The following is a 15,542-nucleotide window of genomic DNA, read 5'->3' on the forward strand; positions in this document are numbered from 1 at the left end:
CCGTCCCAATAACATATGTTTACTATTGGTTTACTATAAATCTACGTGGAACCCTTTCAGTATATGAATTACAATTTTTTATTGTGTTATGATCAATGTTATTTCTTTTCACCATATCAATGATATTATCATCGTATACTACATCGCTATAACACGAGCACTCCCTCGTTGGTTAGAGTAGTACACACATTCCCCTTTATGGTAACTTCGTGTGGGAGTGAGGATACACCGGCACGTATACACATGTTTAAATTCAAGCATTGTTATCTTTCTTTATATACACTTAGAGTATTATAGTGTATGTTGTCATGTATTAACTTATGTTTGCTATAATTTATATTATAACCTATTCCAAACAGTTTTCGCTTATATCCAATTGAACTCTGATAAAACTACTGCTTACGATTTCCCTATCTCTTAACAATACATTGATTAGATACTTCTAATGTACATTATAATATATATATATATGCATCGATTATATTTTACAACTGCTTATGTACAGTATAGTTTATGTATATATAAATTATATGTTATAACTACAGCGTTTCTGACCAGCTACAGTCAATTTCTAGTTTCTGCCTTTACATTTGATATTTAGTTTGACGGGCGGAACATACCTTCCATTAGTGTTTTAGTTTAACGTCCTGTTAACAGCCATGATCATGTAAGTACGAGCCAGGTGAGATTGTGTAGGAAAACCGGAGTACCAGAAGAAAAATCATCGACCAGCGACCAGTGACTGGCAACTGCCCCACATAATATTCGAACTTACGACCTTCAGGTGGATGGCTTGTGGCAACATGTCGGGGTATCTCAACCATTCGGCCACCACGGCCCATTATCAACATATACCCTCTATATTAACCGATTTAGATATTGCCATGTCCAACATACAATCAGTTTATTGTTTAATCTAGAGGTGTATTGTGGCTGTTGTAATAGACACATGTATTATTTTTATTTACTTCATAGTATTTGGTATCGACCAATCATATATTAAATGAGTTACTGGGAAAATCATTTTTATTGTTTGGATAATCTCTTCTTTTCGGCCCACGAGTAAAACGTCATGGAAGAAGGTTGTGTCTAGAAGATGCTACTGCTATACTTATAAATAAAGTGCAAAACATATAATGTTTACTAATATATATATATATATTAATTGATAAAAGTCTGTTAAAATAATGTTTAGTCATATTATTTTCATGCTATTATATGACTAATGTTGTGGGGAATTCTGGTGTTTTTGATTAAAACAAAATAATGAAATGCTAGCAGCTTTAAAGTCCATGTGTTAATTTATGTATTTCATTTATTCGCCGTGTATGAAATGTTTGCGACCAAATCATATTTACCCTGAATCTGTTTACATAATCAGCTATAGAATATATCAATGCTATTTTCTGTAACCATACTGTTGGTTTTTTTTTTGTTTTGCTATTTTATAATAGTATTTTCAAACACAGATAATCGGGTAGATCATCTTTCATTATCCACCATTATCACTATTTAAATCCATAGCATATACTTTCCTGATATAACGTGACTAAACTTGGTGGTGTTTGCAGCAAACGTTCATCGTTGACCAACACATTTTCTGGAATAAAGCGCAGGTTGGTCTAACATGTGTTCCCAACAAATAAAGATATCATTTGTTTGGGTGATTTTTTAGGATTTTTACGAATAAACATCTTTATTTTTTTTCAAATAAAAAAATAAAATAAACATCTATAACTTCATCTAGTGGGAACGGCACGAGAATATCGACGGCTCACTGCTACAGGGAATAGAGTAATGACGTGAGTTATCATAAGAAGGTCAGCAAAATCGCATACATATTGTCCATTAATGCATATTTTACAAAACGAGATAATAAGGAAACTTGCTAGATTATATAAACCGTGATGGATGATGCAATCGACTGTTAAAGCAAACATGCACTTGTTTGTTTACTGTACTATTTCATAATTTGTAAATAACTTAAGTTCCTTTTTAATTCAGGCTTTGTACATGTATTCAGTGTTAATTTTTTCGCGGGTGCTATGGAATGTGGACTGTATTTCCATTTTGTTCAATGTCACAGAAATAGTTTAAGCACTGGATGTTTGATGCTCTCTATTCGATTCAACCACATTGTTGTTTTTTTCTAATTAATATGAGGAAATCATCCTACCTTTGTATTCGGGAAGTTTGTGCTCGGTGAATATGTGAATGACGTATCACCTTCAGTACATAGTGTTAATTCATATTTAGCACGATTTCATCCTCCCGGAGATAGAATATGTTTTTTTATACTAATTCTGAACTTGTGGCAGGTGCAAATAACATCATACTTACCAACTAGTAATAGTACTATTATAAAATTTGCAAGAGGCCTTATATTTAGTGCAATTAATGGAAAATGTTATACTACTACTTTATTATCTATTCCTTGATAAATCATTAAAGCTACAAGATTATTAAAATTGACTTTTCTGACCAAAAGCAATACTTTTCCGCGCGAATATCTGAAAGAACACACTTCCAGAACTTTCAGAATGTTTTAGTTTTTTTGTCAGGAGATACTGTTCAACAGGACTTGTATCCAAACTGAACTAAAACAGTAAGAAAAAATGTAATTATGGGTCATGTTTTGCGTTTTATAAATATTACAGTACATCTGATATGAACACTGGCGTTTTTTTTTTCATTTCAAATCATTTTATTGCATTATTCAGTTTTTAAAACGTACTTACACCAATAGAATACCTTCATTGGCATACATACATGAGACTGCTCTAATTGATCAGTGAGGATGTACAAGTACATATTCACCAGAATGAGTATCGCATGTAACGACTTCCAATAAAAATAATTACAAATTGCAATAACGTTGTTCTTAACAAGGAGTGAAATATACACGTGCAGAATTATATGAGCTAACATATATATTCTGCTATATAATATATAATACTCCTTAAATTTTTACAGGGTATGTTAATTTGTATATTATATATACGGATACATTTCCACTTATCAATATAGCAATTACACGTAGCGCGACTGTTTTAAATATCTATAATCGCCAATACCGCAACACTGCCCCATTGAATTTCCCGGTTCTTGTCACAGCTGTTTGTCTCAGATGACGTCACGAATCTACGACCATCTGGTGATATCAGGGGCGATAAGCGATGCGATCGTTCTAGACAAGGGTCGTTGTGGACTTCGTTTCAAGCACATTTTATTGAAATTACGTCAAATACAACCTGCGTTTTTTGTTGGAAATCATAAAGTTCGCCATAATAAACAAATATCAACACAAAAATGTCATATCTAAAATCTGTTTTTATCACCTTTAATATAAGTACTTTTAAGAGATAATGGGCATTGCCAAACATACCAAACAATCATCCAGTGTTTTTTATGAGGAACATTAAGTTATGATATGAATCTTGAGTAAGTCACCATGATATTTAAGTTATGTGTGTCGTGCTTTCCATACTCACGAATCAAAAAGAGCTTCTAATAGAGTATTCACCCTAAACGCCATCAACATTTTGAGAATTACGATAATTACGATGCTTAAAATGTAACAGTTCAAAGTCAGAAAGGGCTCGAAATGAATTTTGGCAGAACTGAAGTGAAATGAGATAGACAGTAAAAATAAGAAACCAAGCTGTGGTTTACATTTTCATTTTACATTTGTACAATATATTAGTAAATATTAGTGACCTTTTCAGATGTTTGTTCATATAGACATACAAAAAGCATAAACAAGAACGATAATTACATGTATACATCCAATATTATTGCAAACACTTATAAGAAATCATCCATGTTAGCGTGTTGCATCTTAATTCACCAAAACTTATGGCTTTCAATAGATTACTGAAGAAAACATATGATGCGAAAATAGAACAACTAAGGCGCACATAACTTTAATAGGCTTTAATTCAGGTTTCAGTGTTTGAAATGCATTTCATTAACGTGTAAGATATTACACCATGCTTATTAAAAATGATAATGAAAGGTTCAGAAATTAAATTCAAATCCTACAATACTTAGCGGAAAAAATTTAGATGATATCACATTAGTTTTCGCAAAGAATTATATTACATAAAAGCGATGCCGATTGCCGATTTATTGATATCAAACTTTAGCCTACACTCGTTTTGGTTTGTGGAAATAAAAAAAAAAATACAAAGACAACGTCTCGAGGGAAATGTTTACAAAATATACAATTTACAAACGGGTTGTCCTGTCACATGACACCCTGCTGACGTAAGATAAAGTTACAGGGCGTATATGTGGAAAACAAGGCCAAGTGTCTGTTTTATAGTGCATGTAACCCTAACACAGTATATCGTTTATAAAGTTCGAGTGTCGGCGCGCACTGGTTGACAAAAAGGTATTATCTTCATACTGTATAAATGATTACCATTGCAACAATACATGTGACGTCATAATTTGACAGAACCCTTAGCGGGAATATAAAACCAAGCTAAACCCGGATATAAAAGTACACCCTGCAATGGACCCTCTTATGTCCGTGTATTCATCGGCTTTTTTAAATATTCTACGTGAAACAATGCGTAAGGCATATGTCGATTATTTTTTTAAAAAATGTCATATTAAGTTGTTTTACCTCTGCATTGTGAATTGTACTTATCAGTTTCATATCATAACACGATTCATTACTAATGATTCGCAGTACAATAGACTTGCACTCTGACCCTACAATTTTTTTTATAAAAGGGTCATTCTGAACATAAACACTATATTTTGATGTGCGATAGTATTAATGAGTCGTATTCAGTTAAGGCTTAATGCAATAACTAAAAAAACGCTAGGGACTCATATAATCATAGAAAGTCTAGCAAAAAAATGCCATTCACTTTAGCGATTCGGTTCGATGACCAGACGTCAATCACTTCATTTATTGAAGTCCTTTGTACGTATTACTTAATCATGATCACTCACATATCAAATCTATAAAACAGTATGTGATAATTACATTTCTAAACAATTTGTGTGAGAAAGACTCTGACCATTACGAGAGTGTCGACCTTTAAAGTGTGCTATATTAGTTTTGCATTGAGCTACCTTTTAATATACTATAGACGAAAAACCATTGGAATGATAGACGTCTTTTAGCACGTTTCGCGTCATTGATTTTGCGTTAAGGTGTGGTAGATTTCATTAATTGTATTTTCTGTATAACATTGGTATAACATGCGTAACGAATGTCAATATTCACCACTGCCTGTTCATAATATATTTCGATAGTTGCTATTTCTGCTGAAAATATACCTTAAGTTTGAATTAATGTTTGAGGTAACGTTGACGAGAAATAGGTCCTGTTCGTATTTCGTGTTCAGTTGGTGATCAATTCGTTACATGTAACCAGATCACCCATATATCCTCTATACCATACTAGTTTTTCTTGCAACGACAGTAGCCGAAATTGCTATGGTTGACAAACGGAGTCTAAATTTCGCTATTAATACATAAAGTACAATATAGAACATGTATAACAAAAACTCCACATGGTGTAACCTTTACTCTTCAGGTGGCATATAATATGTTATATTATTTATGATACTATTTTAAATAGTAAAGTTCGTCCCCTCGTGATTTATATAGATACTAAGTGGAAACTACAAAAATACAAATATCCTAAGAGATGCAGAAACTAGTTACCATTACTGATAATTTGTGTATTTTTGTGTGATTACGTCAGAGGTTACTAATTATATAAGTCTCTGTCTCCAATCGAAGTTATTTATACACGATATCAGAACTCACAGTAAAACATGTCTGAGGTTCATCATAGTGCGATACAACATCACGTAGATTTATCTAAAAATAGCTTTTTGGAAATACCAGATATTTGCGGTCATGTCGTACGGTTAAGACAGGCCTCAACTGGTGAAAAACATAATTATATACGTTAGGTATTTAACAAAGCGATATGCCTGTGGCTTGTATTGAGATGTGCAAGTGCTATAAAGTGTTTACCAATAAACACAAATAGGTATTGTGTGGGATACTTATTGAAAGAAATAATTAAAGATGGTGCTGTTATTGATGTTACAACTGCTGCTTATGATGATGGTTTGTGATGATAGTGATACAAATAGTGCAGAGGAAAAATTGAAATAGATAAATACAAAACAATATAATACAAAAAACAAAAACAAACAAAAAGTAACAAACAAAATTAAAAAAAAAAACACACACACAAAAACCAAAAGATTTTACAAAATAATCTACCATGTTTGCAAAGTAACAAAAAAAATAGCATATATATATATCTGTCAATACATTTTATATGCTTTATAATTTTCCTTCACTCTAGTATAAAACATGAAATAAAAGCATGACGGATTAACGTACTTTGATTGATTTAAAAATGATACTTATTGGTCGATGGTTCCCTATAAAACGCAATATGTTTTCTGAATCACATAATTATGCTACTGTCAAATATACCAACGATACATGTTCTGCATTGAGATTTGGTTGACTCACACATTCCTTGTTTGGCTTGAAAACACGATACACTCTTATCTCGACCACAAAATTCGGATTTTTAACACTTGAAGTATTCAAGCAATCTTATGCACGTAACTTTACGGTTTGGTGGTATCACATAAAAACCAACATAAACTTTTGAAATGAATGACATTAGGTAACTCAATTTCGTTTTCAATCTTTGAAGTTCATTAAGCAAATTAATTGTTATTATCATCAATTTTAATCTTAACCGCAATTCTCCAATATTTCAAAAATCATTAAGTTTTCTGAGTCAAGGAAGCGGAAAAATAGATCTGGTCGCTTGATATCTTTAAAACACATTTTAAACATCGAATTGGAAAAATGGAAATTCTAGAAGTGTTTAATTGTAACTCGATCTTGCTATTATTATTTATCACGAAATTCTATACAAGTTTTCTACAGCTTAAAAGATAATACTTAGTTTAAGCATAATCCACAGCACTATAGTGAATTCAAATTTTGAATGTGTTTTTTCGCTTCGTTTAAGAAACAGCTATTGTCATGAAAACTGTTACAAACATGTTATTATTGTATACTATTTACTTGAAAAAATCTCAATAATGTTTTGTCTTTTATGATAATGTAACGTATGTGCTTTTTATACTGCTGAATATTCCTGAGATTGCGATCACGTTCGCAATGTCTGTGTGCTCGATAAGCGACAGGAATGGAGAGAGGCTTGCAGTTTCATAGAAACTGATAAAATTGTATTTTATTACGGGATATAACCCATACGATGTGAAAAGCCAGATATGATGAGTTCGAGAAATGCGTATTAAGACATGAAAAGACACCATAATTGTTTAAGTCGACACGTATGACCATACATATGTCAACTGTCTACTAAGACTTTCATTCAACTGATCAAATCTAGTTCATAGGAAAAATAATAGAAAATAAAATGTTCTGTAAAACTGTAAAATGTCTATTTGCAGGGGTTCGATTTCTGTGTCTTACCTTTAAATCTTCGTGTTAGGTCTTAAAGCATGCTTAAACATAAATCAAGAGGGATCCAATTATCTGGTTTGGTAAATTATTGCCTTATTTATGTATTGAGTGAACACTGTCGTCATGGCACAATAAATTAGTCACCTTTCCCTATTTTATCAATACCGAAATCAGACTCCATAAACCAGGGGTTTTTATCATTGCAAATTTATTACAGTTATTGGGTATGACGATTGCGGCGTTTTGAAACAGGAGCCACTCTCTTTGTCTACGACTTAGTCACTGTTCTATCTTCTCTTTAACCAGATGCTTTTTATGCTCGCTTGTTTTAAGGTTTCATGTAAGCGCATCAAACATATATGAATTAAAGCTGTTGGAATCCGATTTTACGAATTCACTTTACCTGTGCGACACCGTGGATTTTTGTGTTGGTTATCAGTTTTTCGATATTTGTCCTTAATTAATTATTGTTTAAGAGACGGAATGTTACCTAGTTAAGCTATGTAATTTTACAGCGTGCAGTGATCGTACAGTGGTAATGAGAACTCCCATTTTACGCCATAACTTTCAGTCATATATTTTGACACCTGGCTATTAAGAAATTCACTACAATTGGTACGTTTCAGAAAGCATGGCATTTTATATGTATAAACATTTCTTCGATGGCAAATAATCAAAATGTCTTCCCCACAATAAAAAGGAACCACTCCTGGTGCACCAACCACTTCCTAAACCAAATCACAATTCTGTTTAAAGAAAATGGAAACATAATTTTCAATAGTATGCTATACATTGCATGCATGTCCGATTCCAGTTTTTTTTTCGATTAGCGACACAAATTGCCTGCTGCACGCGACATGTGATGGTATTATCGAAAATCGTGTGGAGTAAAATGATATATGAATTTTCGTTTCATTTAAAAAAAAAATCAACATCTTAATTGAAATTTTATTGAAACATTCGATTTCCAAAGTTCTTCCCTAACTATTGTGAAGCTGTCGTATCCTCTTGAGGTCAAAAGTATTCCAATGTACCAACACAAGTAAAGATATAAGTAAAAAATAGCATTACGTCAAAATCTTTAATAATCAGTTTTTTCCACTATTAATCAATAAAATCTAAACAATTAGTTGCTTAAAACAATGATGTATGTATCTCTGTCCCATGGTACGTCAGTATGACATCCATGTGCTGTTTTTTTTTAACTTTATATATTATCTTTTTATTGTGGTGAATTTGTTGAATTTCATGACTTAATGACATACAAACTTATTGTGATTGTGTTTTTATCTAAATTTTAATTTCTCAGCGTAGGTCTGAACTAACAGTTATTTTTATTATCACTAACCTATCCCATTGCTATTATTTGTATACATAACAAAAGAGAGAAGCACTCCAACCAATTTCCTTCCATTCTTAGACCTTGTACGAGAGTACAATGTACTTGCATCATAAGTGATTGGTATGATATATATATATATATTTGCAATATAATTAAATTCGATACAAAATAAAATTTTAATAGAAAGTAAATTAAATTAACAAAATTCGACACCATACTTGGTAAGGCTTGACTCCTCTTTATGCCCGGTATCGTTCAACGCCTTAATTCTAATTTCAAGCTTAGGGTTAATCCGTATAACCGGTAATTTTCGCGGACCAAAATTTTTACGGTTTGAACTAAAAATAAGAAAATCATAATTTTATTAGGTTAACGATTTTTAATTTTCGCGATATTGATTTAAAGGTAGATATCATTCAACATTTTTTCTATATTTCGAGGATCAAATTTTTGCGATCATAGCGATCAAGCCACGAAAGCGTGAAAATATCATCCCCGCGTAAATTACCGGTTATAAGGTATAATATAGAGTTTTATTTATTTTGAATATTAAATGCCATGTTGTAGGGGACATAACTCTTATAGCCAATATGCTCCAAATGACATTGCTGATATTCTACAACTAATTAAGGATACTTTTTTTTCTTAATTCGCTTTTTTTTCTTTATAAATTCGATGTGAAGTTCATGATTATTTTTAGTCGTTTAGTATTATTATAATTTATCATAAAAGAAGATCAGATACTTCGGATAAAAATATATTTCAATTTGTCTAGCCTAGCGATTTTGTGGTTTATCAATCACAGAATTTATGTTGAATTAAGGACAGTGCTCGTCTTCACCAAATGTATAATTTGTGGATCATAAGCAATGACATCCATATTTTATTACGGCAAAGCGATAGTTTAAGAAATCCATACTGACAACGTAAAAGTCAATCTTAATGTTTTAGAATCTGAAATAAAAGAGTATTCATCATGGAACCCGGATCGGACCTATTCATGCATAATCCTTTAAGTGGTATACTGCTCCGGCCTTAATTAAATATTTATTTTTTTCAAATGTTATTTTTAGTATTTGAACATCTATATATCAATTATTAGTATAATTGTTATATTTTATTGTAAATTATTTGTCCGTATTTTATACATGTTGACGTTTGCGTTTAATTGTGAAACAAAATTTACTTGTTGAAAGCATTTATGTATCCTAAAATTTCTTTGTGAACACATATCACGTAGTCTAATACAAAATGGAAATAAAATCTTATTTGTAATTTATTCCTTATCAGTTGTAAAATCAATATCAAATAAGTATTAGTGTATTTGACTTGATGTACATGTAAAAGTCTTAGTATTCTTAGGCTTGTTTTTTCTCCATTAATAAGTGCGCAATATCACCATATATCGATTGTGTATTTTGACGCCTTATCAGTCACACCGGTTTCCATTTTAAAGAGCGGCGGATTTCCTTGTTTACGGCACTATCGGGTTCTTCCTGTTGACAACCCATTGTTGTTCTTTTGTGTAATAAATAGAACCATAGCGATGTAAACAAATTATCTCTGAAAAAATAAGTACACTACTGCCATTAGTGTGATGAGTTCGTGGGTCAATCTAACGGTCAAGTGATTTACTACATAGTTCAGCGGTTACTGACATTGGGCGGCCAATGGTACTCTCCTATCACACGGGATGGCTTCGGTATTTACATACAAGTAACAACATAGTTATATAAGAATTATGACCTCTTAATTACCATTGGCCGAGAGTGTTCTCACGGATTGGTTTTTCGTAAATTCTACCATTTTTTCCAAAACAATGCATTTTATTACGCAGAAACAAAGGAGTTTTATCATGGTGTTATTTTTATTCGAAAACATGCAAAGATGTGTTCGATAGATTTGTTTCTCTATTTACACCAGCTGTCGAGATAATTTAGTGATATTTTTAAAGATATAGTTTCCATGGCAATGCTGTCAGTAATCTTAAAACAATTTAGAAAGATTATGAGTCTTTATTTACGATAAATAATAAATATGTTTTTGTTTGTTATATATAGTAAGTACTTTAACAGAATATTGATTCTCCTTTAAATAAAAATAGCGCAATTTAACAAAAGATTCTGCACGTGCGTTGTACTGCTTTTAAAAGACGGCGGTAACGTGACAGAAAGTTATAACTTACCCCTGCCCATAGCAAATTACTTAGACTATTTATCCTAATCTCTTTGATGTGGAATCTGAAAATATCTTCTCAGTCAATTTAAGCTTACACACAATACGGTATTATCGAACCCCAACCATCACAGGAACACAACTTTCTTTCAAAAAATGACACTTGTACAAAGTTTGTCTATTCTTGAATTTTCTGCTTGATTGGTTCAATTGGACCTTTAAAGATAAGGTAAACGACACGACATATATATATACAGCTGTTCGTAGTCCGGGTATGGGTTTCTCTGTGGAAAAACCAGAAACTTTTCAACTAAATCAGGGTGAAGGTTCGTTCTGCGGTTTGTCATGACGTCACAGTTAAGCCATATCGCGTGTTGTACCTGACGGCTCTTTAGTAGTTTTTGATAGGCGTTGTTTATCATGTAAATAAGACAGCTTATCTTCATGTATGGGTCGGGTGTCAGCTTACTGTAATATATATTTGATATTGGACACGTCGGCTCTTTTAAATCAAAAAAAGGTTTTCTTTGTGTGTTCTTATGGTTTTCATGCTTATGAGTAGACTGGCCAACAGACCCTAAGTTTTTGATTAGACTTTCTCAGCAGAGTTCTTTACTAGATTATCTCCCCCTTGTTTAAAAATTAGTATCAGGCATGTACCGGTAGTAAAGACAAAAATAATCAAGCCAAATTTTAGTGAATTTTAATATTCTAGAGACTGGTGGTCAGTCTAGCTTATGGGTAGAAATCAGACTTTAAATATCAATTTGTGTAAAATTGTACATTTAAGCATATTTTAAGGAAAAGAAGACAGAATAGAATAAATGAAACTGCACATAACTTGTGTTGCTCCTCTGTTATGATAATGTTTTGTACTCCCATTGGATACTTTTGCGAGAATATTGAGTTTAGCGCTGTCCATCCGTCCGTCCGAGAAGCTTTTTCAGGGCTAAAACTGTTAAACTCAATTGCAGTAAACGTTATGCATATAATCATATAGAGTTAGATCTTCATTTACATCCTTTGCTATAAAAGACACGGAAAAATAGAAAAGCGAAATAATTACTTTTTTCTTTCATATTCAGGTTTATATACCAACAGCTGGATATTGGGGATAATACCTCGATTTGAGTCTCATTGTTTATATTGTATGATTTTGCGTTGAAGAAAATTGTCAAAGACATTTTTTTTCTGCAGCAAACATAAGCAACAGAAAGACCTGAAACTGTTAAGTCAGTGTTAAATAGCTAAATCATTATCCAATTTACGGTGTTTTGAGATCATTGACTTGCATGACGAAAAAAACATACTTTTTGAATAAAAAAAACCCGTTTTCATATCATTGCATTTTGTTTCAGGATATGAGCTTTCATGTCAACTTACGACACTGGAATTTAGTACATGTGCTCTATTTGAAATACTATAAATCCAAGATAATTTACATCTAAAATTACAAATTTTCAGTTTGAAATGGCATTTTTCTTTCGAAACAAACAGTGTTTTAAACAAGAGTTATAACGTAGCATCTAACATGAACCCCATTTAATATAACCCATGTTTTCTTAAATATTGTTTTAATATTTACATTGATAACGGAAATTTGTAAAAAAAAAAAGTTATCTCAATAAATAGTATTAAATTGTTGAACATGAAGTTGATTGCGTTTGAAAATTTGATATTAAGCGGCTATCATCTTTCAATAATTGTATTGGAATTTATCAGTTAGCTTTCTTATTCTTTGATCTTTTAACGGTTAACGCTTTAATCATGCTTTTAATTGGCTTTAAACAGGGTATTCGTGCTTTTTAAACTAATAATGGAATAATAACCCAATTCTGTTGAATCACTAAGATGACTATATTACAATGTATTGATAAAATGTAAGTCAACCGATCAAACGCTAGCGGGTCAAGCAATCGCTTCAATTTTCTGTTATTATTCAAGAAGTGTTATTCTAAAAAAAATAGTATTGACATATGCTCTGACAGACGATCATTATGTCATTAATATAATTCATACGTTGTCAACATTATTTGTCGATGTCTTTTTATTTTCTCTTAAAACGAACATTAATTTCGGCGTTTAAACATATTAACCTTTGGGTTAACTGAACACTAATCGATTGATGGTCTGGTAATGCTTTCTGTTTAATACTGTATTTAAAATTCCATTCTGATTATACCCTTTCACAACATCTGTATCATTAATTTTCAACAGCAGTCTATAAATAGGCATAATTACGATCAATTTGGAGTATTAACCAAAGATAGTGTAAGGTTTATACGGTTAGCATAGATAACTATTATACAAAACATGCAAGGATAACAATTGATTTTTCAATTCTTCAGTATAATTCGCCAGGTGGTTGATGATGAGCAATGGAGCGTATAATTGATTTAAGAACAACCAGACATATTTTGAGAATGTGAGCGAAACTCTAAACGTTTTGAAACCAAACATTAATGATTAATAATAAATTTGATAAGTCAATGTAAAGTACTTTCTGAAGCAAAAGCAGGTAACTGATAACAAATTTTAACTCTTTGAAATTAATCATGACAAATGAATAAACAAAATGGCAATGAGGTATTTTGCAAGTTGATTAAACTGTCGAACTGTTAGTCGAGGAAACCAATGGAGTCTTTTCTCTGCTCCCATAATGTCGGGGGAAGTTTTTCAAGAAGAAAATTGTGTTTCCTATCAGAGAGAGAGAGAGGGTATATTGAGCAGCATTCACACGTGAACAGATCTATTCGACATTATCAATTTCATACTTAAATTAAAAAGCACGTCAATATATCTATATTTTATCTTTACACGCTTACTGGGTTAAGTGTGGAAAGAATGGCCTAAATCATCACTATCTTAAACTAGGCTCGTGTCATGCATTCTCAATTAACACCAACACGTTTGAGCTCTTAATAACATGTATTTACCAGATCACCAACCCCATAAGGTTACTAAAGAGTTATAGGTCTAAATAGGCAAGTCATATCCGCAGCTTGACTTTTTTTCAGGAAATAAAAGGAAATCATGTTTAATGTTCTTCATATTGGAGTTAGTTTGTCATGAATCCAGCAGATGGTTTCTTTTAGTGATCATTTTGATAATTAGATATGGAATAGCAAGACATCTGTAGGGGAGGAACTGAAATGGAGTTCGATTTTGAATCGCAAATCACTTTGGGTAGGTAATTAAGTGAAATTATATATTTTGCCATCTTTAAATTACCAATTTGACCAAACTCTATCACTGTATAACTCGAATTCGATATTTTGAGACTTCCATCAACAACGACCAATGACATGATAACTGGAAAGCATCCATCAGAAAGGTTCCTGCTCCCTGTTATGTTGAACATTTCTTGTAATAATAAGGCATTTTAGCTCAATTAGCCATTTCGGTTCCCCAATCTATGATAACTATTTTTATCATGAACATAAAAACATAAGTTCGTTAAGATCAAGCTACTTATAAAATTTTAATTTGAACTTTTTAAAGACCATTTAGGTTCCTTTGAACTATTTTTGCAAATAGTTCTAATGTAAATCATAGTGTGTCTCAGCCAGGAAACTGTAGATTGACGCCCCCTGCGGTGTGAGGCACGAGAATCTTAACCCGGGATGAAAGGCTCATATAAGTTGTCAAACACGAGGCTTTGCGGCATTTGATAGCTTAAGAATCTAATCATGAGGGTTGATATTATCCTGTCTCACCCAAAATATGGTGATTTTTTCTCTTACCCTTTGCGAAACTTTGTGTCTCTTATTATGCCATTGTCATATTTATGTCATAAATTCTACCTGTAAGGCAGGTGAGTTCTTTCTGTGCAGAACAGAAAATGTCAAAACGAAATTTCAAGTAAGCAACAACTTCAAATACCATACTCTGATATATAGCATTAGAAGTAATTCCGGTCGTTTCGTAAAATATGTTAAAAATAATCAAACTGTTGTTCTCGAGATTGTTACCGCACGATATACTTATAAAATTGCTATTTGAAGGGTTAATCCAGTCTAAAAATGAATTGAAGTTATTGTGGAGGTTCTTTAAGGATTTAACAATTATTTTGTTCGCTCGTCGTCATGCTATTGAAAATCAGTTATAAAATAGCAAAGATCAACCAGTCACTTTACACCAAAACCGCAATGTACAGTGTATGTACATATGTTCACCAATATACTGACGACGTAGTTTGGGAAATCCAGGCCGTTGAATCATTAAAAACACATCAACATGACATTTTATTAAATACGACAAGACGTGCATTTCAATAGTTACATGTATAGAGTCAAACGATTACCTGATACCCATCTAAGTAACATTTGAAAACATTGTGTCTGGAATAGATTGTGGTCCCGAGTGAACATTTCGGGATGGGTAGAACTTATTTAATAATAGCACACTTGTAGCACAGGTCCGTATTGTATCAGCATAACGCGCCGTTGTTATCTCTTAGATAGATATAGCAAAGCAAATATTTATTTATTTTTGGGTAGAACGTACCCTGTCACCTTAACAGAGCCTAGCACCA

This window comes from Argopecten irradians, chromosome 3, assembly GCF_041381155.1.
Source record: "Argopecten irradians isolate NY chromosome 3, Ai_NY, whole genome shotgun sequence".
Classification (NCBI taxonomy): Eukaryota; Metazoa; Mollusca; class Bivalvia; order Pectinida; family Pectinidae; genus Argopecten; species Argopecten irradians.